This window comes from Equus przewalskii, chromosome 22, assembly GCF_037783145.1.
Source record: "Equus przewalskii isolate Varuska chromosome 22, EquPr2, whole genome shotgun sequence".
Taxonomy (NCBI): Eukaryota; Metazoa; Chordata; class Mammalia; order Perissodactyla; family Equidae; genus Equus; species Equus przewalskii.
This window is the reverse complement of record NC_091852.1, coordinates 26,199,136-26,224,945: the sequence shown is the minus strand read 5'-3', so window position 1 is coordinate 26,224,945 and position 25,810 is coordinate 26,199,136. Positions and strand designations below refer to the sequence as shown.

At 41.5% G+C, this 25,810-nt stretch overlaps 1 protein-coding gene across 3 annotated transcripts in view; it reads right to left on the bottom strand.

Moving 5' to 3' along the window:
* KDM4C (lysine demethylase 4C) overlaps nucleotides 1-25,510 on the bottom strand; it is a 390,924-nt gene extending 365,414 nt beyond the window's left edge. Inside the window, exon 1 of one of the 3 annotated variants that reach the window (XM_070590143.1) lies at nucleotides 24,944-25,510. The gene's annotated coding sequence lies outside the window, so the exon portion shown is untranslated. Of the gene's footprint in view, nucleotides 1-20,109; nucleotides 20,193-24,943 lie in introns of those variants that run through there. The other 2 variants (XM_070590145.1, XM_070590144.1) reach the window with 2 other exon arrangements.
* Between the last annotated feature and the right edge of the window lie 300 nt (nucleotides 25,511-25,810).

Genomic DNA, 25,810 nt, shown 5'->3' with positions numbered 1-25,810 from the left:
AGTCATTAAATCTAACCACCAGCTGTCAGGAAATACACAGGCTAGAGGAACAAAGTAAACACCACTACAAGAAAGCAACATGCCAAATCCTGAATGTGAGACTGTCTACACTCCAAAAGCCAATGGGGGAGGGAGGTGTGGCAGGGGTGGGAACAACCAACCGTTACAGAATGAAAAAGGCATGATAGATATGAATAAAAACTATATGTATCAACAACTAGTCACCAGATATTTGAATAGAAAAGCAGCAGAATAATGCAACAAAGGAGGAAAAATAAAACTAAAAGGGCAAGAGCACAACTAGAACAAAGGGTCCTTAATATGTTTATATGTCTGTCTCTAACATATCTATACTGTGCTCCATTATAAACCTGAGAAAGTCTTAGAAACATCCTCTTTAAAGGGCATGGATGAGAAGACCAAACTTTTTAGATTCAATATGCAGACTTTTTCTGTATGCCTTATTACTTTCAACTTACAACATTCAATTGCTGAATGTCCAAGTTCCTTTATCACCAGATTCCACTCAATAGGCAATTATTAGAAAATGGGGGTAGGGGGGGCAGACAGACTTCTATTTGGTCATAGCCTGTGCAATACAATAACCATCTAATTGTACGAAATCCTATTATCCATTTCCCTTAGGATAAACTTTCCTTTCTCTCTAACAATAACCACAACCAGCAACCAGGTTGATCAGTGAGGCCATGCCCAAATCCTTAGGTTGAGGCACTAAACAAAAGGTTACTGTAACAGACGACAGTTACTGTTTCCAGCAATTAAACCAAATTGACATCACAGTGGTAATCTCAACCAAACAGAATGACATCTTATACAAAATTACCATCACAATGGGAGTCGAACTAAAACCCCTTGTATATTTCTTTCCAATTGTGACTGTCTCACTTAAGAGGCAGCCAGATAAAGAGGCAACACCTGACCTTAGAGCCAGACAGAACTGGATTCTAATCCCTCCCACATGCCTCCGCCACTTAACAGCTCCATGACGTCAGTAAAGTTAATTAAACTAGGCCTCTGTTTCCCCAGCAGTAAAATGGAATAACACTACCTCCCCTACAGCATTGTGATGGGGATTCAATAAATTGCTAAATACAGGACTTCAGCACACTGCCAGGCACACAAACGTTGGCTAAAAAACAGAAACACTATTCAAATTAAATCCCTTCTTTTAGCTTCTTCCCCACTGCCTCCAGAAATTCTCAAAGCTCTCCCATATAATTTTTAAAGTCTCTCTGTACAGCACGTCCCCTCCTAGACCAACCCCAACTACAGCCTTCTCTCTCCAACCCCTCAGAGACAAACACCAACAGAGGATAGTCTACACTCACTTTGCCCACTTCATCTCTTATTCAATCTTCAACCCACTGCAACCTAACATCTCCATCCACCAAGGCATTGAAAGAGTTCTGGAAAAGGTTGCCAGTGACTTTCCAACTGCTACATCCAATATGTTGCTTTTAGTCCTCGTAACACCTCTGCAGCCTTTAAAAATGAAGAAGCCCTCTCCTGGCATGGCTTCTGCAGATGATGGGACATACAGCATCCCCCAATCGCTCTGGTATGGTTACTCCAATCTCTGGAACTCCTTTCTGTGCTCCTCCTCAGCCAAATCCTTCACTAGTGCTACACTGCAAGGCTCCTTCCGTGGTTGTCTTCCCCTTCCACCCGACATAGACACTATAGGAGATGTCATCCACGCTAGTTTCAAATGTCCTTAGCAATGCCTCAGAAATATGCAACAAGGGCCTCTCCCCACGGAATCCAAATCCAGTAAATCTAAGTACCTACTCGGCATAGACATTTGGAGATGATTCTTAAGCTCCACAGAGACAAAACTGAATCCAAAACTTAGCAGGGATAAAAAGGAATCTTTCCTTCAAAATCTGCTTCCATAGTCTCGATCCTCATTCATTCAATCCATCCACAGTCTGGCTTGCTTGTTTACGGCTGGCACTGACCAGCACTAATCCTCAAAGAGCTTACAAGTACAAGATGGAACAAGTACACAGGTGGTTATAGTATCACAGGCCAGGTGCTGCAATAAAGGGAAGCGCAGAGCACCACAAGAGCCTTTAGGACAGGAACAACGGAACCCAACCCTTTACCAGGATAAAGGGTGGAGAGGGAAGGGGAAACGGAGAGCATCTCCCACACAAGCCTGCCCTCCACTGCAAGGTCCACAGCAGAATCCCAGGAGCCATCCTGGGCCCTCCCTCACTCCCCACTTCACGTGGACACCAAGTGCTGTCTATTCGACTTCCTGTATATCTTTCGTATCCATTCTCTAGTCTCCACTCCCAATGTTACTATCCTAAGTCAAGCTTTGGTCCTTTCTTTCCTATATTCCAAAAGCAGCCAATCCTGCAGACTACTATTAACCAGAGCTAGCTCAGTCACTCCCCCAGGAATTCAGATTTGGGGAACAGAGGAAACCATGAGCGGCTGTGGCAGCCACTGTCTTCCTTTTGCATAAACAGAGAATGACAGAAGGAAGGAGATGGGCAGAGAGAATTAGAATCAAGAGAATGACCAGCTTAAGAGAAATTTCAGGGAGAAAAAGGGAAGGGAAGAAACCAAGTATGAGTCATCCTGGGTACAAGAGAAGTCCTAGGATAGATGCTTTAAGAGTCTGCATCTAGGGGCTGGCCTGGTGGCGTAACAGTTAACTTCATGCACTCTGCTTCAGAGGCCCGGGGTTCACTGGTTTGGATCCCAGGCACAGACCTACACACCACTCATAAAGCCATGCTGTGACAGGCATCCACTTATAAAGTAGAGGAAGATGGGCACAGACGTTAGCTCAGGACCAATCTTCCTCAGCAAAAAGAGGAGGGTTGGCAGAGGATGTTAGCTCAGGGATAATCTTCCTCAAAAAAACAAAAACAAAAAAAGAGTCTGCACCTTCAAGAGACTGCAGTCAGGATAGCTGAAATCTACAGTGGCATTCCAGATATGATTTAAAGTCTTCCAATATGAAGAGACTTGAATTCAGCACTGGCAGAGGGAGGAAAGAGTGGAGAAAGAGGTGGAGATCTATAGGTCACTCTTCTTACTGGAACAGATCTAGCAAAGGTAGATTGGCTCTCAAGTAATAGTCTGGCACTATTCCTGATCCCTGGATAACTAAGATGGGGTGTTCCTGGAATAAACAGATGCAGCAGCAACTTCCTGCTCCCCAAATCGCAGCCAGGGCGCTATGATCCTGGACCCGAATTCTTCCCTGTTCTGTCTGTGGCAGAAATGTCAGTGTTCTTGGCAGCCCAGCCCTGGTGTTCCATGGAGACATCCTAGGGGATAGGTCCCTAGGGACTGAGCCAAGAGCCTGCTCTCCAACCTTCAACAATTCCAATATGAAATCTCTTTCTGCTTAAGTTAACCAGGGCAGTATCCATCATCTGCATTATCAAAGTGAGTGGGAAAGAAGCCTGGTACACAAATAGCAGATGTGAATCAAATGAACGGTTTTATTCATACCTATTTGCCTTTTGCCAGTAATCCTCTCTAATAATCAGTTCCTTGGTGTATCTTAATGAAATTAATTTAAATGACTCAAAATTCATTTTGTAGTATTGAGTATAATTACTAACGGAGCCATTTAACAAACTGGCCAGCCACGTACAGCTGCTCACGCTTACTGGCCTACTATACAAAAAGCTCTCAATAACCTTTGGCTTAACTGATCTATCAGAAAAGGGATATTATGCATTGTGTCTAAAAAGCAACACTGCTGCCCACAAAAGAGGTGAGGCTACTGGGCTATGCCTATTATGTCTAAGTACCAGTTGAACTGCATGCTTAGCAATCAACAGTGTTAACACTTCCAATCCAGTTTATGCCACCTGTGCCATTATGTGATATAATTATTATGCAAACAGATGAAGTGTGACTACAACAATGTTATTGTTTCTAGAAAATTTATCTTTAATCTTTTGGGAAAGTTCAGTAAAGATGAGATGATTAAAAAAAAAAAGGATGCCAAAGGAAGTGTGGGAATTGCAACAGTAAAAGGTTAGGGAATAGAGAGATTTGTAAAATCTTAGGATTCTAGCTCATATTACTTCAAGGGTCTTATCTCTCGCTCTACTTTAAAGAAACAGAAACTGAAAGTGGTAGATGCTGTGCTGTGGCTGTGGCTGTATCGTTCACGCAAGAGAGGAAATGCAAGGACTCCAAAACTGCTCAAAGAAAAGGCTTTGTCCTACAACAAAAGATAGCCAAATGAATGCATATTTACGTTTTAAGTAGAAATAAAATAATAGATGTATGTATCTTTCTTTGTGATTTATACCTCTAACTAAAAAAAAAAACTAGTCAATAACTTTTGGAAAGAACCACTCTGTGTCTTATAATACAGGCATAAAAATAATATAAGGTCAAAATTTGCCAAAGTCTTTCCTCATGGTTAACACAGCTATTTCCCATTTCTCCTCCATTCTGCCACGCCCTCCATCCCTCCTTAAAGAGAAAGTCAAATCAATGAGACAGTTTAACTTGAATTAAAGAAAAACACAAAGCTCTGTTTATTTTACTTGTTGCTATTGTAAACAGTATTTTTTTAACTTTTTCTTTAGAAGTAATTTCAAACTTACAGAAACATTGCAAAAATAGAAAAAAAAAACCTGTATACATTTTACCCAGATTCATCTATTAATATTTTTTACCCTATTTGCATTATCAATTTCCCTCTCTCACTACACACATATAGTGGGGTTTTTTGGTTGTTTTTCTTTTTGAGGAAGATTAGCCGAGCTAACATCTGCCGCCAATCCTCCTCTTTTTGCTGAGGAACACTGGCCCTGAGCTAACATCCGTGCCCACCTTCCTCTACTTTATATGTGGAACGCCTACCACAGCATGGCTTGCCAAGTGGTGCCATGTCCGCACCAAATATCCAAACTGGCGAACCCTGGGTCACTGAAGTGGAATGTGTGCACTTAACCGCTGCGCCACCGGGCCGGCCCCACATACAGTGTTTTTTCTGAATCTTTTGAGAGTAAATTGCATATATCATGGCCTTTTACCCCTAAAAACTTTAGTGTGCATTTCCTAAGAATAGGGGTCTTCTCTTACATAGCAACAGTAGAGTTTTCAACTCCAATAAGTTTAACATGAGTACGATACTTGTATCTAAATTTCTGTGTTCCAATATTTTCAAGTGATCCAATAATATCCTTTACAGCACTTTTTTCCCTCCAGTAGGGAATTCAGTCTAGGATTAGGTATTGTGTGTAGCTGTCACTTTAATCTGGAATATTTCCAGAGCTTTTGTCTTTAATGACATCGTCATTTTTGAAGAATAGAGTCATTTTGTTTTAACACTTAACATTTAAATAGAACACTTACTTGTCTTCAATATAACATTTCTCATTTTAGTATGATATTTTTTAAGCTAAGTATTTTTCCTTTTGTTGCTGGTATATAAAAATGTCATTGATTTCTAAAATGATCTCATAAACAGCTACCTTGCTAACAATCTCGTTTCCAATAATCTGTCTACAGATTCTTTAATGATTCTATCTAGACTAGCATGTGAAAATTATCTGAGAATAGTGATTTTTTGTTGTTGTTTCCTTCAAAATACTTATTTCTTTTATTTCTCTTTCTCATTTTACTGACCCGGCTAGGACATCCAAGTGCTAAAGAGAAGTAGCGACAGTGATATTTCTTATTATAAAGGGACTGCTTCTAGCCTTTGCTCTTTAGAATGCTTCCTGCGGATAGGTGCCCTTTAACAGGTTGGGAAAGTTCTGTTCTACTCCTTTCTCTGGGAGGTGTTGTCGTTGTTGTTGTTCTTGCTTTTAAAGCACAAATAGATGTTGAATTTTGTCAAATGCTTTTTCTATATCTCCTTTGATGGGTTTTCTCCTTTATCTATTATTGTGATTAAATTCTAATATTGTGATTAAATTCTAATATCGAACCAACTGGTATTACTAGAAGGCACCCAAACTGACGACAATGCATTATCAGAAGTGCACACTGTGGAATTATCTGTGCTAACACTACATTTAAGGTTTCACACCCTATCTTCCTAAGTGAGGCTGGCTTGTAATTTTCCTTATTCACAATGTCCTTGTCTGATGATGGTATTAACACTTGCTAGCCTGAAAAAATGACCCAGGGAGTGTTCCTGAAAGAGGGGGACTTTGAGTTTGTGAGGGTTGGAATCAAGTATTATTTGAATACTTTGTAGAACTAACCTGCAAAACCATCTGAATCTGGTATTTCCTCTGTGGTAAGACATAGCTACAGAATCAACTTTCTTAAATGGTATATTTCTACTTGAATCTCTTTTAGAATTTCTATTTTTCTGGAAAACCGTCCATTCAAATGTATTAGAACGAGCAGTTCATGGTCTTATCTGTAGTTCAGTACTCTTTTCAGTCCTAATGTTGTTCTTGTCCAACTTTTTTTTCCAAGGTGAGGATATATATCTCCCAGCACTCTCAAAAAAAAAATCACATGACAAAAAATACATGACTCAAAACATAGTTAAGAACCGTGGACTAGATCAGGGCCACAGAAGTGGGCTAAACTGTGGCTCCATCCACATTCAGAGGTGTGATATCACCTAAGCACTTCATCTTTGTTCCTCTTGTCTTGGTAACCCTGAAACTTAGAAAAGTGAACAGCTTCTGTGTTCCTAAGCACTGGTGACCAGCAGTTCCACCAGTGCTCTCGTGGAATGAAAGTGCTCTGATTTTTCACAAAGTTCCACCTTTTATTCTTAGAGAATGCTCTTTCTGTTTTGTTGGTGGTTTTTTGGGACAGTAACAGTAGATAGTGAGTTTCCTTTAATAATTTTTATTTTAGAAAATTAAAAGTTGACAAGCCTATGTCCAACTTATTTTTTCAAATCTGGAAGTCTGGGGACCTAAATGACCTCTAAGTCCTTCATGGCCCCAGTGTTATATGTGAGAGAGAAGCAGGGAGAGAGGGTGTAGGGATGAAGGAACTAATTATTTACATCAACAAAAATCAAGGGGCCAGCCCAGTGGTGCAGCAGTTAAGTTCGAACATTCCACTTTGGCGGCCTTGGGTCTGCCAGTTCGGATCTCAGGTGTGGACCTATGCACAGCATGTCAAGCCATGCTGTGGTAGGAGTCCCACATATAAAGTAGAGCGACATGGGCACGGATGTTAGCTCAGGGCCAGTCTTCCTCAGCAAAAAGAGGAGGATTGGTGGCAAATGTTAGCTCAGGGCTAATCTTCCTCAAAAAACAAACAAATCAAGTAACTTACTCAAGTTCAAGTTCTTACTTAATCATTACCTTCCTGGTTTCTCAGTTTTTAACTCTATAAGACCCCCAACCTCCACCCAGATAGATGAATCTTCCAAATATAACATTTTTAACAAAATATTCTCAGTAAAAATGGCTTCCAATTGCAAATCACTTTAACTTCACTTCTTAAGCTTGACATTTAAGATAACAGTCCCATGATTTCTCTCCAAGGCATATAAATTTCCAGACCTCTCTAACTATTCCTCCTAAATCATTCATTCATTCAAGTGACAACTCTGTGTTTCCATAGCTAAATACAAAGATTAATCAAAGAATTTGCCTGATAAAATTATTTAACTTCAAGAACCTGGAGGCACAAAGGAGAAAAGAAAAAACAACCTTCTTATCTTAGGTAGGTTAAGATAAGAGAGCCATCTCAAAGATGCAAAACACAGGGCCAGCCCATGGGGTTCGCTGGTTCAGATCCTGGGTGTGGACCTACATGCCACTCATCAAGCCATGCTGTGGCAGTGACCCACAAAGAAGAACTAGAATGACCTACAACTAAGATATACAACTATGTACTGCAGCTTTGGGAAGGAAAAAAAAAAGAGGAAGATTGGCAACAGATGTTAGCTCAGGGCCAATCTTCCTCACCAAAAAAAAACAAAAAAGACAAAATACAGACATTGACTATTGAAAGAGCTATATCCACTATAGAAAAGATAATGAGGGTAGACCAGCGTCATCCTAAGACTTTGCCCATCAATCTCCAAAGATGCATCCAAACCAAAGCAGAAGGAAGAATCTCTGCACTGCTAACAGCAGGGGCAGCTGACATTTAAGCACTTAATATGTCAAGAGGTTACCAAACTTACTCAAGGTCACATAGCTGTGAAAAGACAATTACAGCTGTTTCTGGGATTTTGCTGTAGAGAACTGAATGAGCAGGTAGGTGGAAAGGGAGGCCTGGGCGCTTGAAATCTGCTTCCATCCAGCTCTGGGTGCAGCAGCCAAAAGTAAAAAGAATTCCTCCCTGGATAACTGCCTAGTTTGATCCAGCTCAGAAGGAGAACAACAACAGTAATAAAGCTCGGACAACCGACCAGGAATTCCTTCCCCTCTGTCAGAAAGCAAAAACCCAGAAGGCTGAGGAATCCTAGCAAAGTTGACAATACAACGCAGTATGTACTGGAGAGTCAAATTCAAGGTATGAATGTAAATGCTATAGGAGTTCCCATTAAAAAAAAAAAAAAACTATAAAAACAGCACACATGGGCACTGTGCAAGAACGGACAGAGAAGAGGTGAGCGTGACGTGGGCCTAGAAGGTAAACAGGATTTGGGTCAAAAAAAGTGAGCTATCCTTCTACGGGGGATAGGAGCACACAATAACAACACTAACATAAGAAATGTGAACTCGTTTAATCCTCCAAGAGCCCCACAAGGTAAGCGTTATTATTAACCCTATTCTGGAAATGAGGAATTGGAAGCCCAGAGCAGTGTTTTCAAACTTTTCTGTCTCAGGATCCCTTTATACTTTAAAAAATTATTGAAGAACCCCATAATAAGAGCTTTTATTTATGTGGGATACATATTTACTGACATAGAGAAAATTTTTAGTTATAAATTAAAAGATAAATTAAAAATCCCCATATGTATGAAAAATTTAAGATAATTTTAAATTGTTCGTGGGTCAAAGGCAACAACGGTTCTCAACCAAGGGTGACTTTTGTCCACTTGTGGACACTGGCAACATCTGGAGTCATTTTTGTTTGCCACAACTGGAGGAGTGCTAGCAGCATCTAGTGGGTAGAGGCCAGGGATGATGCTTAACAGCCTACAAAGCACAGGAAAGCACCCACAACAGAGATTATCCAGCCCAAGATGTTAATAGTGTAGAAGTTCAAAAACCCTGCTCTAGGGCCTAGAGAAACTCTAGCATACATTCAATAATAGACACATACAATAATGTTCACAGCAGTATTTTTGTAACAGCTAAAAACTAAAAACAACTGAAATGTCAATCTACAGGAGAATCAATAAATAAATCAGAGTATATTCACCCACTGGAATATTATACAGTAGTGAAAATTAACTAACCAAAGCTACTCCCAAAAATACAGATGAACCTCAGAAAGTTACATCTTAGACTATTCAAACCATACAAATCTAAAAAATAAAATTTAATATGCTCTTTAAGGATGAATGCATGGCCAGCCTCAGTAGACTAGTGGTTAAGTTCAGCATGCTCCACTTCAGCAGCCCTGGGTTCAGTTCCCAGGTATGGACCTAGAGCACTTGTCTGTCAGTGGCCATGCTGTGGCGGCAGCTCACATACAAAAAAATAGAAGACTGGCAACGAATGTTAGCTCAGGCAAATCTTCCTCAGCAAAATAAATAAATAAATGCATACAAAACAAATCCATTTTTTTTTAAAGCAACGGAATACTGAACATAAAAATCAGGACAAGGTTACCAAGGGAAGGCAGATGGGAAAGAAGAGAATCACTTGATTATATCTGAGTGAAGTCACAGGACTCTACCACGTCTTTTCCATGCCTCAAGCATTACACAAAACTTTTTTAAAAATGAAGCAACCAGTACAAGTGATGTATTTCGGAAAATACCTGGAAAACTGAAATGTGTTTTAAATGAAACCAAGAAACTTTTTAAACTTCTATGCTGAAACCATTCTTTAATATACACAATCCTTCTGTAATACCAATCACTCCTAGTTTTTAATTTTGGCAATTCCTTATTTGTGTATATTAAATGTACTGAAAGCAAGATAGACCTGCATGTCCAATGAACACCCAAACACAGGGCTTTAAACTGTTTTTTAATTCTATTTTGTGACATTATTTTAATTGAAAAGTCTATGGTTAGGTATGTATGTATTCAAGCTCTTAAAATGTAAATAATTTGCTTAGGTCTCCTCCCCTTAGTCTTACTCTGTTACACAACTATAAATATCTATAAATTTACATAGTAAATGAACAATCAAGTGTGGCTCCTTTGGTAAAATAACTTTTAAATCATCATCAACTATAACAACAACAATTTCAGCATTAAAAGGTAATTTGGGGGCCGGCCGGTGGCGCAGTGGTTAAGTGCATACATTCCGTTTCAGTGGCCTGAGGCTCGAGGGTTCGGATACTGGGTGCAGACACGGCACCGCTTGGCAAGCCATGCTGTGGCAGGCATCCCACATAGAAAGTAGAGGAAGATGGACACGGATGTCAGCTCAGGGCCAGTCTTCCTCAGCAAAAGGAGGAGGATTGGCAGATGTTAGCTCAGGGCTAATCTTCCTCAAAAAAAAAAAAAAGGTAATTTGTGTAGAAAATCATTTCCACACTAGGATAAGTATCTTTTCTGGGTGTGTGAACTAGGTATCCTACCAATACCCTTTGATCTGGGAAGAAATCCTGGCATTAAAGCATTATTAATGGGAAGGGAAAAGAAAGTTTACAAATAGCTATAATTAAGAAAATCTGTTTAGGAAGTAGTTTGTAGTGTTTCATAAAAGGAATTTCTCACATTGCAATACAGGAAAATGTCATGTCAGATCTTAGGATTCAATCTATCAAAAGTACAGAGAAGGCAGTCAAAGAAAAAGAAGACTCAGTAAGTATAAATGCAGCGCTAAATCCTCTTTTGGAAGAGAGTCAAAAACAAATTCTAAAGTAAAAGAGATACTCTATTTCATAGAACAGTACCTGATAGACAATGACCACAATGCAGAGAAAGTATCATCTCGGGACTAAGTTCATTTTTTAAGACTAGAAAATACTAACTAAAAATGATCAATATTTTCTTTATTGCTAAACTTTCCTTCCAAATCTACTATTTTTAATTTGAAGTCGAAAGTAATCTCTAACCCCTTTATCAATAAAACATCTAAGCACAGAACAAAAACGCTTTAAAAGTTATGAAGAATGTAAAAATCATTTTTAAAGCATGCAAACCTAACGTCATATCAGACTATGAGATATTCATGACCCTTACGAAGAGGGCCAAAAAGAGAAATTCTGGACAGCTTTCAACAAATCTGAGTTAAAATAAAACTTAATTCTGTTAATTCCAATTTTTAGGAAAATTACAAAACTACACTAAAATTTGGGTCTAAACAGGATCAAAAAACTATTCAATCAATGACAACTAATATTTGCATAAATAGAAAAAAGGATTGTTCTCCTAAGACTATGAATTTAGAAACCCGATTCGCTTTCTGAAGGCCCACTATAATGCACCGGGGTTGATAAGGACACACAAAACAGCCAAAGAAAGCGATTTCAACAGTTTCCAAAACTTGCATTTCACATGATTTTGAGTTCCGACTAAAAGCTTGCCAGGCGTGGACTGTCTCGCTCAGGAGGCCTGGGACGGAGGAGCTCTTCCTGGCAAGAGCCACCTGAGCCCTCCAATCCTGATGCCCCGGACCGCGGCACCTGCTGCGGCTTCTCGACATCGCCCGCCCGCCCGCGTGGCCCACCGCCCGGCAGGGTCCCGCCACAGGCAGAGCGGCCACCCCCGCCCCACCCCCACCCCTACCCCCACCCCCACCCCCAACCCCGCTGACTTCCGGGCTGTGCCGCCGGCGCACCTGCGCGTCCCCGGAGCGCCTCGAAGCCTGGGCTGAAACCGGCACCCCCCTCAGCTCTACCGTGAAGCCTCGGTTACTTTTACATTTGAGATCCCCTCAGGTATTTAGGCCTCTCAGCAGAACTCACGGGAGGCCACGTCAATTACGCATTCTTAGTTTCAAACATAAAAACAACGCCTAAAATTTGAAATATTTCAAAAGCATATTTAAATGCAATTCAGTATGCAAACCTTAAAATTATTCCGAAAGATTAAGAATCGCATAAGCCAACGCGGTATCAGCTATATTGAAAAAAAAAAAGATTGTAAAACATTAGACACAAATCTGACGGTCCTTGCTTCTTTCATTATTAATGAATGCAAAGAATTCATTTTAAATTCATTTAGATTCATTTTAAAGATTTGTGGCAATTTGCATATTTTTTGGTAACTACTCGTCCAAAAGACCAACCTTGAGAGAAAGAGATTTCATCCTATATGCAATGCTTGGCACAGTACCTTGCACAGGTGTTTCTTAATTATTTATTCTCTTAATCTTGATACTAGTACAAGGCTTCCTTGACATACAAATGCATCTAAACATATTTTTAACGTCTATTAGATGAGTTAACTTTCCTCAAAAATCTCAAGTATTTAACCAAATTATAATAAACACAAGCACAAAGGAAAATCACGTTACCCAATGCTTCTCCTTGATTATAAAATATGGTTTTAATAAATACAAGACCAATCCCTCATTAAAATTCACAAAAATAAACTCTATCTAGACCACATTTTGTTTGTGTAATTCATAATTTTTCTTTGTTGTTAATAACAAAGCAAATGTCTCCATTTGCCGGATCCTTCTCCACTTGCCGGTCTTTCGAGGAGGCCCTGGCCATCTGCACAAACTCCTTCAACACTGTGATACTGGGAGCTATCCTCATTGACAACTCTGAAGACCAGCATCGTATTCAAATGAACCCTAAAAAAAAAGCCTTGCATTTGCTTGGGTCTTTACTGTGCTCTAGGACGCAATATTTCATTTTCATTCTTAAAAGTTTTCTGTGAGATTCGCCGGCCGACTGCCCCCATCTGAGATGTGATGAAGCGAAGGCTCAGAAATGGAAATCACTTTCCTAAGGTCAGACTTAGCAAGTAGGTGCAAGGAACTGACTGCATATTTAGTATCCCAAACATAACTGACCTCTTTGTCAGGCTCTCTAGCTGCCACAAAAAAAAAAAAAGAAAGAAAAAAAACCCAAAGCCCACTAAATTAGGAATAAATCTGCAGCACCAAGCCCAGATGGTTTCACAGAATTATGCTCAATTTTTAAGAGACAGAATCCAACGTTATTTAAGCTGCTCCTGAGCACAAGAAAAGAAAAAAAAGCAAGCTTTAAAATCCTTTAAGAAGCAAACCTAAAATGGGTAAGAAAACTTAACAAATGGCCCAAGAAAACTGCTGAACAATTTCATTTGAGTATTGATAAAAATTCCTTTAAAAAAATGAGCATGCAAAATCCAACAGGAGGTTAAAATAATAAACCATGACCAAAAGGTTATTCCGGGCATGCAAAAATAGTTTAATATTAATACATGTTATATAACTCTGTGTATGTGTATGTGAGTGTGTGTGTATACAGATAAGTAAACACACACACGCATAAATGTATATCTGAACATACCCATATTCTCTAGCTCTATTCAGAGAAGGGCATGGAAGAAACAACCCAATATCAATAAGCACCTAGATCTTGGCTTCTAAATATTTGGGGTAGGGAAAGTTCAAGATGAGCCTGGCTATCTCACTGTGCCAGATAAGGGAGTGCTCAATGATGGGACTTGTCAAAAGGAGACAGTATTCAGCTTGAAGGGCCAAACTTATACAATTTAAACATCAATATAAATGAGTATTAACAGATTATAACTCACTGAATAGGAAACCATAAAACTAAATCGATAAAAATAAATAAATTGGAAGCTTGATAAGAAACAAGATATTTACATAGTTTTTCGAAACAAAAAGAGTAACTTTAGACCAGAGAAGCACAGAAGACTCTATCTTACACGATCAAAATGAACATTACCAGTAACAGAACAAAATGAAACTGTGTGCCATTTGATAAAATGTAATGAAAAGAATACAGCATCACCTCTGTGATATTTCTGCCAAAGATGGCTCAAGAATCTAATCATGAAGAAACATCAGACAAACAAAAATTAAAGGAGAGTCTATAAAACAACTGGCCTATAATCTCCAAAAGTGTCAATATTACGAAAATCAAGGAAAGACTATGGACTAGTTGAGACTGAAGGATGCTTAAAAGACCTGAAAACAAGCAAATGCAATGCATCGTTCTGGATTGGATAATTCTGCTACAAAGAACGTTACTATCACCAATGACGAAATGTATAGGGTCCACAAATTAGACAACAGTGATGTATCAACGTTAGCTTTTGAATCTGACAGATACACTGTGGTTATGTTACGTAGAAACTTGTTCTTGCAGGAAATATACACCAAAGAGCTGAGGAGTGATAGGGCATAAAGACAAAGTTTTCAAGGAAATGAGAGTTCTTTGTAGTATAATTACAACTTTTCCAAAAGTCTGAGATTGTCCCAAAGTAAAAAAACAAAAATATTTTAAAAATAAAACACAAAGGAATAATGTAAGAAATGTGCAAGATCTGTGTAGAGGTAGAGATACCTTTAAAACATCTTTTCTAAGGACTTAAAAGAAGACTTAAATGGAAAGGCATACCATATTTCAGCACAGTAAAACTCAACGTCTTAAAGATATCTCTCTATAAGTTAGTCCATAAATTAAACACATTCCCAATAAAATAAATGATCAGCAGATTTTTGGAAGTCAATATATTGATTCTCAAGTTAAATATGGGAGCCAGCCCAGTGGTGCAGTAGTTAAGTTCACGCACTCCACTTCAGCAGCCCAGGGTTCACCAGTTCGATCCTGGGCACGGACCTACACACCACTCATCAAGCCATGCTGCGGGGGCATCCCACACAGAAGAAATAGAAAGGACTTACACCCAGGATATACAACTATGTACTGGGGTCTGGGGGAGGAGGAAAAAGAAGAGGAAGATTGGCAACAGATGTTAACTCAGAGCCAATCTTCCTCCAAAAAAAAATTTCAGTTAAATATGATGAGGAAAAATTTTTTAAAAAAAGAGCCCAGAAAGTTCTGAAAACATGTTACAAAGCTACAACACTTAAAACATTGAGGTAATAGGGGCTGGCCCCGTGGCCGAGTGGTTATGTTTGCTCGCTCCACTTCAGCGGCTCAGGGTTTCGCCAGTTCAGATCCTGGGCACAGACATGGCACCGATCATTAGGCCATGCTGAGGCAGCATCCCACATGCCACAACTAGAAGGACCCACAACTAAAATATACAACTATGTACTGGAGGGATTTGGGGAGAAAAAGCAGGAAAAAAAAACATTGTGGTAACAGCACATAAATCGACAGATTGCTGTATCAATTGCTGAATCAACCTAAATGACTTTCAATATTGCACTGGTTACATAAATGAGGGCACACACATACAATGTAACACTGTGCAATTATGTTTAAAAGAGGGAGCTCTACATGCATTCATATTTTAAAAATCACATTCGTGTTACACTGTTAAATTACAAAAAAATTCAGAAGAGTAAGTATGGATACTACCATTTATATAAAGAAATTTATACATATAGATTTATAGGCTTATGTAGAATATCTTATATAAAGAATATCTCTGGAAAGCTCTAAAAGAAACTGTTTAACAGTGGTTGATGAAAAGGAGGAAACTGGCTGCCTGATGGCCAAAGGTGAGAATATGTTTTTTGGTGGGTTTTTTTGCTGAGGAAGATTGGCCCTGAGCTAACAGCTGTTGCCAGTCTTCCTCTATTCTTTGTATGTGCATTGCCGCCCCAGCATGGCCGTCAATGAGCGGCGTAGGTCTGTGCCCAGGATCCGAACCCAGGCCGCTGACACGGAGCACACCAAACTTAACCACTAGGCCACAGGGCCAGTCCCAAGGATACGTACTTTTTACCCATTTATACCTTCTGAGTTTTATACCTTGCATTGCCTATCTAAAATAACACATTTGGGGCCAGCCCCATAGCCAAGTGGCTAAGTTTGAATGCTCCGCTTCAGTGGCCCAGGGTTTTGCTGATTCAGATCCTGGGTACAGATCTAGCACCACTCATCAGGCCATGCTGAGGCAGTGTCCCACATAGCAGAACTAGAAAGACCTACAACAAGAATATACAACTATGTATTGGGGGACTTTAGGAGAAGAAGAAAAAAAAAAGAAGACTGGTGGCAGATGTTAGCTTAGGTGCCAATCTTAAAAAAAAACAAAAATAAATTTTTTTCTTTTCTCCCCAAAGCCCCAGTACATAGTTGCACATCCTAGCTGTAGGTCATTCTAGTTCTATGTGGGGTGCCTCCACAGCACAACTTGATGAACAGTGTGTAGGTCCGTGCACAGGATCTGAATCAGCAAACCCTGGGCTGCCGAAGCAGAACACATGAACTTAACCACTTGCCACAGGGCTGGCCCCCAAAAATAATAAATATTTTTTAACACACATTTAGAGACGTAATAAAATAAATTTTAAGAAAATAAACAACAACAACAAAAATATCAAAAAGAAATAAAATGGGGGGCTGGCCCCGTGGCCGAGTGGTTAAGTTTGCGCGCTCCGCTGCAGGCGGCCCAGTGTTTCATTGGTTCGAATCCTGGGCGCGGACATGGCACTGCTCGTCAGACCACGCTGAGGCAGCGTCCCACATGCCACAACTAAAAAAAGGACCCACAACGAAATATACAACTATGTACCGGGGGGCTTTGGGGAGAAAAAGGAGAAAAATAAAAAATCTTTAAAAAAAAAAAAGAAATAAAATGGGGCCGGCCCAGTGGTGCAGCCGTTAAGGTCACACATCCCACATCAGGGGCCCCAGGTTTGCCAGTTCAGATCCGGGGTGCAGACGTGGCACCACTTATCAAGCCATGCTGTGGCAGGTGTCCCACATATAAAAAAGTAGAGGAAGATGGGCATGGATGTTAGCTCAGGGTCAGTCTTCCTCAGCAAAAAAGAGGAGGAATGGCCTCAGATGTTAGCTCAGGGCTAATCTTCCTCAAAAAAACAAAGAATAAAAAATGAATTTACCTATCTTAGGGCCAGATTCTTCCTGCTAATGAAAGCTGACTGAATGTTGTAGCCTGAAAGTTCTCAGTGAAGTGTCCAAATTTCAGGTTCCTTTTGAAAGTTAAACATAACAATAAAACGGGTGAGATAAACTACTTGCAAAAAAGCAGCCTGTCCCATCAGTCTCCCGCTGAAAGGGCTACCTGTGACCTTGCTGCGTATCTGATGGACTCCCAAAACAGAACTGCGGCACCAAGACTAATGGTCAATCAGAGACAAAGGTATGTCCTTGGGACTAGAATTTAAACAAACGTCTGGTGAAAAAATGAGTTAGAAGAGGGAGACAGAGAACATGCAAAAGAGAAGGGCTCTGTCTTCCTCTTTAACCTCGTTCAACAGGAGAAAGTGTATGCGCAGGAAGAGTGTTCTGATGAGCAGAGGCGAGTGCTCCTCAAGGTCAGAGAAGCCCAGATGAAAAACACCCTGTTCAGACTTCTCCTCCACACATCTCCACCTGGTGGGACCTGCCTGTCACCTGCCTGTGATCCCTCCTGTGCTTTCCCAGGGACCAAGACTTTCTAGAAAGAGCCCTGAAGAGCAAATATGCATGCTTTGGATCTGGGTTCTGGTTCTGGTGAGTTTGATTAGGGAGCAACACTCAACATCCAATGCCCGATACACTCTGGATCAAACTGGAAAAGTTCTGATTTCTGAACCCACAATGCTGAAGATGACACCAGGACTATGAAGTCCCCTAAGTACCGTGTCTCTCTCTCTCTCTCTCTCTCTCTCTCACACACACACACACACACACACACACGCACACACACCCCCAAAAGGTCCTATCTGTCCAGCCAACTGGCCTTACTTTGACCTTTCTAATTTTAAAAGTATTCCCATTCCTTCTCTAGTAAGTAGTCAATTAATATTAGAATACCTATTTTATATGACTATCAAATATATTTTTGAATAATTAATTCAATCAACTAAGGCTTGAGTACTAAAAGACTAAATTTCAGATACAGGTTTGGGAAAATTTACTGATGATTACACATTTACACTATCACTCTATGTTTCCTTCAGTGTTGTTTGTAAGTCCCACCATACCTAGACATTTCCCAAATTTAACAGAAAGACAACATCACCTGTAGACCCTCTAATCCATCCTGAACCCTCTCTATCCCTTCACTGCATGCTGGACAGCAGGATTTAATAAGGAATATTAGGATTTTCGAACTTATCAAGCTATGGGAAACCATAAGTGAACATTCACTTTATATATCTATATCTATATATATGATTTTTTCTAATTTTTATTTTCTTATACAAGATTTATATATATATGCATCTTGAGCCGGACAGGGAGAGATGGAATTGTATTTCAGCAAAAAAAGATGAAAAACAAGGCTTAGTAAGCTTTAATAACTTAGATAGGAAAGGAAAAAAATGCAAGCTGGAGCAGAAACATGGATCACTGTGCAGAACAAGATTATAGATCATGAAGGTGGAACGTACATCCCACCTGGACAGCAGTCCGCAAACACAGCCACCAGAAACCTGGGCTCTATTCACTATTTTAATAAAGGCGTTATTTTTCCTATCTGCAAATAGATATGATAATGTACAGGAAATCTGTTTTTTCAACTGAGTCTTTCTGATTATAAATGCAATAATGTTCATTCTCAAAAAAAATTTATGAAGGAAAATCAAAATTACCTGTAATTTCACCAAGTTAACATCCCAGTGTATTTTTTCTAAACATATACACATTTATAAACATGTTTAAACACAACTGGGCTCATATAATGTATACAATTTTGTATACTTTTTTCATTAAATGTAGAAGGTTTGGAATTTTCTAATGTTTTTAAATATTTTTCCAAGTTATGAACATCACAGCATAGTATGCTGTTGAAAGAGCTCTTGCACTAGACGTTTAGGTTATTTCTAATACTTAGCAAAATAGATAAGAGATCAATATTTCATTGATGGGGACAAAACAGCACCAAGCCTTCCTCACAGGGGTTCTGGTAAGTGAACAAATGAGAACCACAGCTCTACTGATCCAGTAAACGTGACACCGTATGCAGCCAGGTGCCTTAATTCATACATTTACAAATACTTCCTGGTTTGCCTTGATCCCCTTGTTATCTTTTTCAGAATTTTGTTTGGTTTGTAACAAACTGAGAAAACTAAACTGATGAGAGGCCAGCCTTAAAATTCCGTGACTGACCACACACCTGTAATGAGCTCAGCCAAGCAGGGTGGAAGAGTACTGGCTATTAGTGGCCCAGAGAAACCTGGGAGATAAGACCTAAAGGAGAGTCAGGTTTAGATTTTTCTCTGACCTTGAGCAACCCTCCTCTGTGATGAGGACAGAACTTCTAAGTAGAACTAGCTTTCAGCAAGTCCTTTCTTTTAAACCGGGGGTGGGGGTGGGGGTGGGAGATGAGGGGTGGTATTTAAATTTATACACGTGCTTTCTATCAGACAACACTGAGAAAACAGCAACTGTGTTTCAAAGAAGGGGGAGGGGCTCATGGAAATACAGCCCTTCGCTTGCATTGTCTTAGAGCTATGCTGTTCACACTGCAGTGTGCAGTCCTCCTCAATTTAGTGGGTTATATCAATATTTTTATATGTGATATAGAACAAAATAGAAAATACCAGAGCACAGCACAGGTAGCAAAGTACTGTTTTGTGAAGTTTTTGTTTCAGTTTTCTGTATGTATATGTGTTTTATATATGTATATGTATGTTGGGTCAGGATGGGCAAAATGTATTTCCTACTGTGAGCCCTGGTTTGAATTTCCTTAATTTATTCATATATGTAAAAATAATTAATTTGTACAGCAAATGTTTATTGAGCGCCTATACTGTAGTGCTGGTGAGACAAAGGTGTGGTGGGTGATAGAAGTGAATAAAAATACTTGGTCCCTGCCCTTGTAGAATTCTTACAGTTTAGAAACAATCAATCATATAAATATAAGATTATAAACTGCTAAATGTTAAGGGAGGAAAAGTTCAGGGCATTAAGCTGGACTGTCATTAGGGAAGCTGATTTAGATTGGGGAAGAGCTGTGGAGGACAGGTAGGATTTTTCTAAGGAACTTACATTCAAGCAGAAACCGGAAAGATATATGGAAAGGAAGAAAGTGGGAGGAAAAGTCTGCTTGGCAGAAAACAGCACTTTCAGCAAGGACCTGTAAAGTGTGAGGAAAAGAAAAGTCAGTGAGCAGAGAGGAAAGACCGAACCATCTACATAAGCCTTGAGGGAGCCTGGCACAGGAAGAGTTAATGCAGGAATTTTAAACATCCTGAGGGCAATCAGAATGATCCAATTTGCCTTTTAAAAGATCACTGAGTGGGGCAGAGATAGGAAGGAGGCTGGAGTGGATACTGAGATGATGCCAGGAGGAGACTGGAGGACTGACCTAATACGTATTTAGGAAGCAGAAGTGACAAGGTTTGGTGATAGTTTCGTTGTGAAGACTGAGGAATCAAGAGGTGTCTGGGATAATTCTCAGGTTCCCCGAGCGAGCAATGAAACGGGATGAGATGAATGAGAAACCCAGAGGAGCAAAGATGAGATGAAAGTTCGAGTCTGGCTTATTATAGTTAACAAGTAGAGATGCCAAATTAACAACGAGAACTGGATGGAGGTATAAAAAAAGGAAGTCATCACCAAAAGGGTTTTGATGACACATTATTCTGCTCCTTAAATATTTACCCACAGTAACGTATAACACAAACCCAGAATAATCTAGAATAAATTTTAAACATTCTACGGAGGAACAGTTGATAAATATCATGGTAGCTGAAGCCACTGTGTATCTGAAAATATAGAGCAACAGTGCAACTAAACATTCACACTCAAAATAATCCTCTTTCAATCATAGGGAATCACATGTCTATTGTGTTCACCACTGTATGCTCCACATCTAAGACACTGCATGCCACAGAATAGGTGTTAAAATATCTACTGAAGCAATGTATCCATCACTAGGCAGAATAACCACCCAGCAAAAATAAGACAAAAGGCGCAAATAACAACCCTAACAGTATCAGACGCTAGATTCTGTTCCCTAAGAATCAGCTTAATTTCAACACCAGAAATTGCATCCCCAGGCAACCAATGGTAAGTATGCTCACCACTCCCTAGAAGTCCCCAGGTATGAGAAGAATCAAAATGTAATAAGAGCTTGATGTTGAAGCTTTAGTAAAATCTCATCTAGGTTATTAAAACAAAACAGGTTAGGAGAAAATTTACAAAAAATAAAATGGCAATTACTGATGATTTTTCTTTTTCCTCTAAATTCTGTTTCCAGATTTTCTAACAAACACATGGATTTTTGTTAATTTTTTTCCCCTGTTCACAAAGGTCATACTGATATACAGAAGGAAAGTAAGAAAATGGGCATATATATGGAGGAGAAGGGTTACCCATAATTCCATCATGCAGAAATAACTAACCTCTTTCATATTTTGTATGGAGCCTTTTCTGTGTACACATGGGGGTGGAGAGTGAAAAGTGATACACAAGTACCAGAGTAATCGTTTAAGACTATGAAAGAGATCACAGAATGCTGCCATGCCAAGTGTACAGAGTTGAGGAAAGACTAACCTGAAGAAGTGAGAACTGAGCTGAGCTGTCCTAAGGATGAGATGGAATTACCCAGACAAAGAAGCCCAGGTCAGGGTAGCAGTCTAGTAGAGGGAAGAAGAATGTGAGCAGGGTACCAAGCCACACCCAGCCAGGGAACTGGGGAGAGACATGAGTTTGGTGGAAAGGAGGAAACTGGCTGGGCAAAGCCTTACCAGGAAAGCTGAGAGGACTTGATCCTCAGGGAAACAATGATGGGAGGCCATGAAAGAGAAGCAGGGTGGATAGGCTCCTTAAAGCGACTGTTCTGACTGCTTAGGTGAGGAGAGGAATAGGCCCTGTAAGTGTGGACTTCGATGATCAGCATCTTCTCCCAAAGGGCACAGAGGGAGGAGGCAGAGGAGAATCTTTGAGGGGGTGCAGAGAGTAAAAAGACAATAATCCATTATTTTAAATTTATATTTTAGGCTCCACAAAACCTTCTAGATTGGTAGAGATAAAGAAAATACAGTGACTTTAACTACAGCACAACTTCCAAGAAATTCATATTAGAGATGAGGGTGGGAAGAGAAACACTAAACATTCGTATTTAACAAAAAGAAACATAAAATTTAAAAGATTGAAAGATGTGCATTAGACACTGTTTAATGACAGTATGGAATATACCTGTTCTATGACCATATCTCTAAGAAATAATAACAAATAAATGAATATCAAGGGAATAATCATTAGCTGTATGAAGAAAGACGGTGCTAACAGAAAGGGATGATCTTAATGACATCCAGACAAGACAAACACAGCACTATTCGCAGGAGACAGCCCCACACAGAGAATTCTGGCCTCTGGAGAAGTGGACTTTGTAGAGGAAATAGGAAAGGGTCAACAGGCCCTTCAAAAGCCTGGACGGAGTATCCCTCCAAACGAACTGTCCCTCTTTGCTCATTCATTCATTCAACAGGGAATGTTTAACCCAGCAATTCCACAACTAGGTATATACCCAAGAGTAAAGAAAACATACATCCACACAAAAACTAGTTCACGAATGTTCACAGCAGCATTATTCATAATTGCCACGAAGAGGAAACAACCTAAATGCACCTCAACTGATGAATGAATAAACAAAATGTGATACATATAGCCCTACAATGGAATATTACTCAGCCATAAAAAGGAATGAAGTACTGATAGTGCTACAACATGGATGAACCTTGAAAACACGATGCTAAGTGAAAGAAGCCAGCCACAAAAGACCACCTCTTATACGGTTCCATTTGTATGAAATGAACAGAAAGCAGATTAGTGGGCTGGAGGGGAAGGGAGTGGAGAGAAATGAACAATAACTGATAACGGGAACAGGGTTTCTTTTTGAGATAAAAATGTTCTAAAATTGATTGTGGTGATGGTTGCACAATTCTATGCATATACTAAGAACCACTGAAGTGTACACTTTAAACAGGTGGATTGTATAGGATGTGAATTATATCTCACTGAGGCTGTTATTTAAAAATAATATTTTGAGCACCTCAGGCACTATGATAAATTGCTGGAAATAAAACAAAGAAAAAGAAAAACACAGAACCCATCCTCACAGCTCTAACACTCTAGAAGGGCAGAAAAGCTGGTCAAGAGGCAATTAGAAAACCAGAAAAGGAAAGAAAGGATTCACAGACTGTGCCCCGGGGTACCTAACCTAGCCCTGGGTGACTCAGACCGTGTTCAGAAGAGAACTCAATAGACCAGATTTTCATCCTTGAAGTGAAATTTAAATCTAAGGAACTTTTTAAAAAGTTAAGTACTCGTTTAGCTTCTTAAAAATCTTCATTCTTATAGAACGGTTAATGGACTTTTTTTATGCATTTGTGCACGTGCAATGTTTAAAACACATTTTTAACTTTAGAAAAGCAACCGATTAAAGTCTGTTAATAAAATGAAAGAAGTATCTTAACTTAAATCGTATTGTATCACGAAGCTCGTGGGAGTGCTGTAAAGATTATGGGCAAACTTTTCATAACACCTTAAATTGGGAGAAAGAAGGCCTAAAAAAACGAACAAACGCCTAATACATTCCAAACCAAAGCATGGGGGTTGGGAAGGGACCAGCAGGATAGGAGAACTTAGCTAATGATCGTAAAGGAGAACCGAGTGCTACAAAGTAAAAACGGACCTTTAAGATTTAAAGCCACTAATTTTCAACCACAACACTTCGAAATCAGAGTATTAGTAACCGTTGCCATAGAAACAGTGAAGCCGAGTTTCCCGGGATTAAAAATAAAAAATACTGCAAATTCAGGTGGGTGAAACAAGGCAAAGTTTGGTCCGAACCCAGGTGGACGGAGCCTACCAGAAACTTTCACTGGGATAAAGGTGGAACGACGGCAACTTTTAACCTACACTTCCGAAGCAATGCTTGATAAATCACCTCGCAGGGTAATTTACCTAGAGCTAAAAAACAGTTTGCCCTCTCTTCTCCAGGGGGAGGAACCAGACCAAACCCCTCCCGGGCATCGCCCACAACCCAAGCCAGCCCGTGCAGACGTGCACGGTGCAGTTCCAGGGGAGACTGGCTCGAGTGCACCCGGAAAGCATCCGATTCGAGCCCTGCTAGTTTCATTGGCTGAGCCCGGAGGAAAACCCCAAGCTCGAGCACGGAGCCCCAGCCTGTCTGACTCCCTCCTCCACATCCCCACCCCCCGCCACGTACTGTGCCCGGCATTCCACACGACCCGATCCAACTCATCTATTAAGCACCCACTGTCTACACCCCATCGTGGCTTCAGGCACTGCAGGAAGAAATGGCCCCATGCCGGGAAAACCAAAAGGACAGCCACGAGGACTGAGGACGAACCCTGGAGAGGGGCTAGCTGCCTGCGACGGGTTGGTCTAGAGAGGAGCCCCTACCCTCACCCCGCGGGTCGTGACAGTCCCAGGGAAGAGATGGCCCCGAGGGGCGCACCAGGCCCGGCCTCCTAGGAGTGCGCCGCAGACCCGGCTGTAAGGGGAAAGGAAAGGAGTCGGCATCCCTGGACCACCCGCGGGCTCTTCTGCCCCAAGGAGCGACCCCGACTCTAGCCTCCGGGACAACGGTGAGCGCGGGGACCGAACCCCCGTGAAGGCCGGAGCGGGCTGTCACTGGCTACCCCCTCCCTCCCCTGCGACCATGGCCGGCCGCTCTCTCCCCAGCATGACAGTCGCGGCGGCCGCTGACGGAGCGTCTCCGGCCCGGCGTCTCCGCTCCCCTGGACGCCGGCAGCCGCCGGTGCCCCGAGCGGAGGGGGGCCGTGCCAGGAAGACCGCCCGGACCCCTCCCCCACCGCCCCCATCCCCCGGACTCCGGAAAAGCGGTTACCTGGCGCGCGGCTGGGGGCGAGGACACGAGCCAAGGAGGAAGATGAGAAGGAAGACGGTGGCCTCCGGCCCAGGGATATTTGGGAAATTTGGTAGACTTGTTCCGCACTGGGTGACAGCTGTTCGCTGCGCAGGCGCACCGGGCCCCAGACTCCCGATCACTCCGCCGCTCCTCGCCCTCCCGTCGAGGGGATGGGAGGCAGCGGCGAAGGCGCGCGCACGGCGCCAGCCGGCTCTCCCTGCGCGAGGGCGCGCGCGCCGTCACGTGACCGCTGGGCCCCGGCACTTAGTGGGTCACGTGAATTTCGGAACAGTTTAAAGGTGCCTGGCACCGTGTTGCTTTGGGCTTAATCTTCCGCGCTGTCTTTAGCTTAGTCTCGCCGTGTGTCATGTCTCTTGTTCTCGGGAGGCGAGCATGCCCCGGTGTTCCCGGGGGGGAAGACACTGGGGCAGAAGGAAGGAACAGGTGCACAGAACCCTGCCCGGAAGCGCCTGCCGGGTTCCCGCAGGGCTGGACCTGGTGGAGTCCACGCGCCACACGTCGTCCTGGGCTCAGACGCGGGCCTATGGCGGCCTCCGGCGCGCGGACGTCAGAGTGGCGTTGCCATGGGTGGGGCCTCGGGACGCCCGGCCGAGCCTGGAGAGGGTGTCGGGGCTCGCCGCTGGGCAGCGATGACAGCGTCTTAACTCCCGGGGCTTCTGAGCCTCGTAACCACGATGGGAGATCGGAGTGGGCGAATAGTGTCCACCTGCCTTCTCTTCGACAAGTAACTCTCAAGCAAGAGGCCAGGTCGTTAGCCTCGGGGGACGAAACTGTCCCATATTCCAGGCACCTACGTGGAGCACGTCCCGCCCTGCGCAGGAGTGC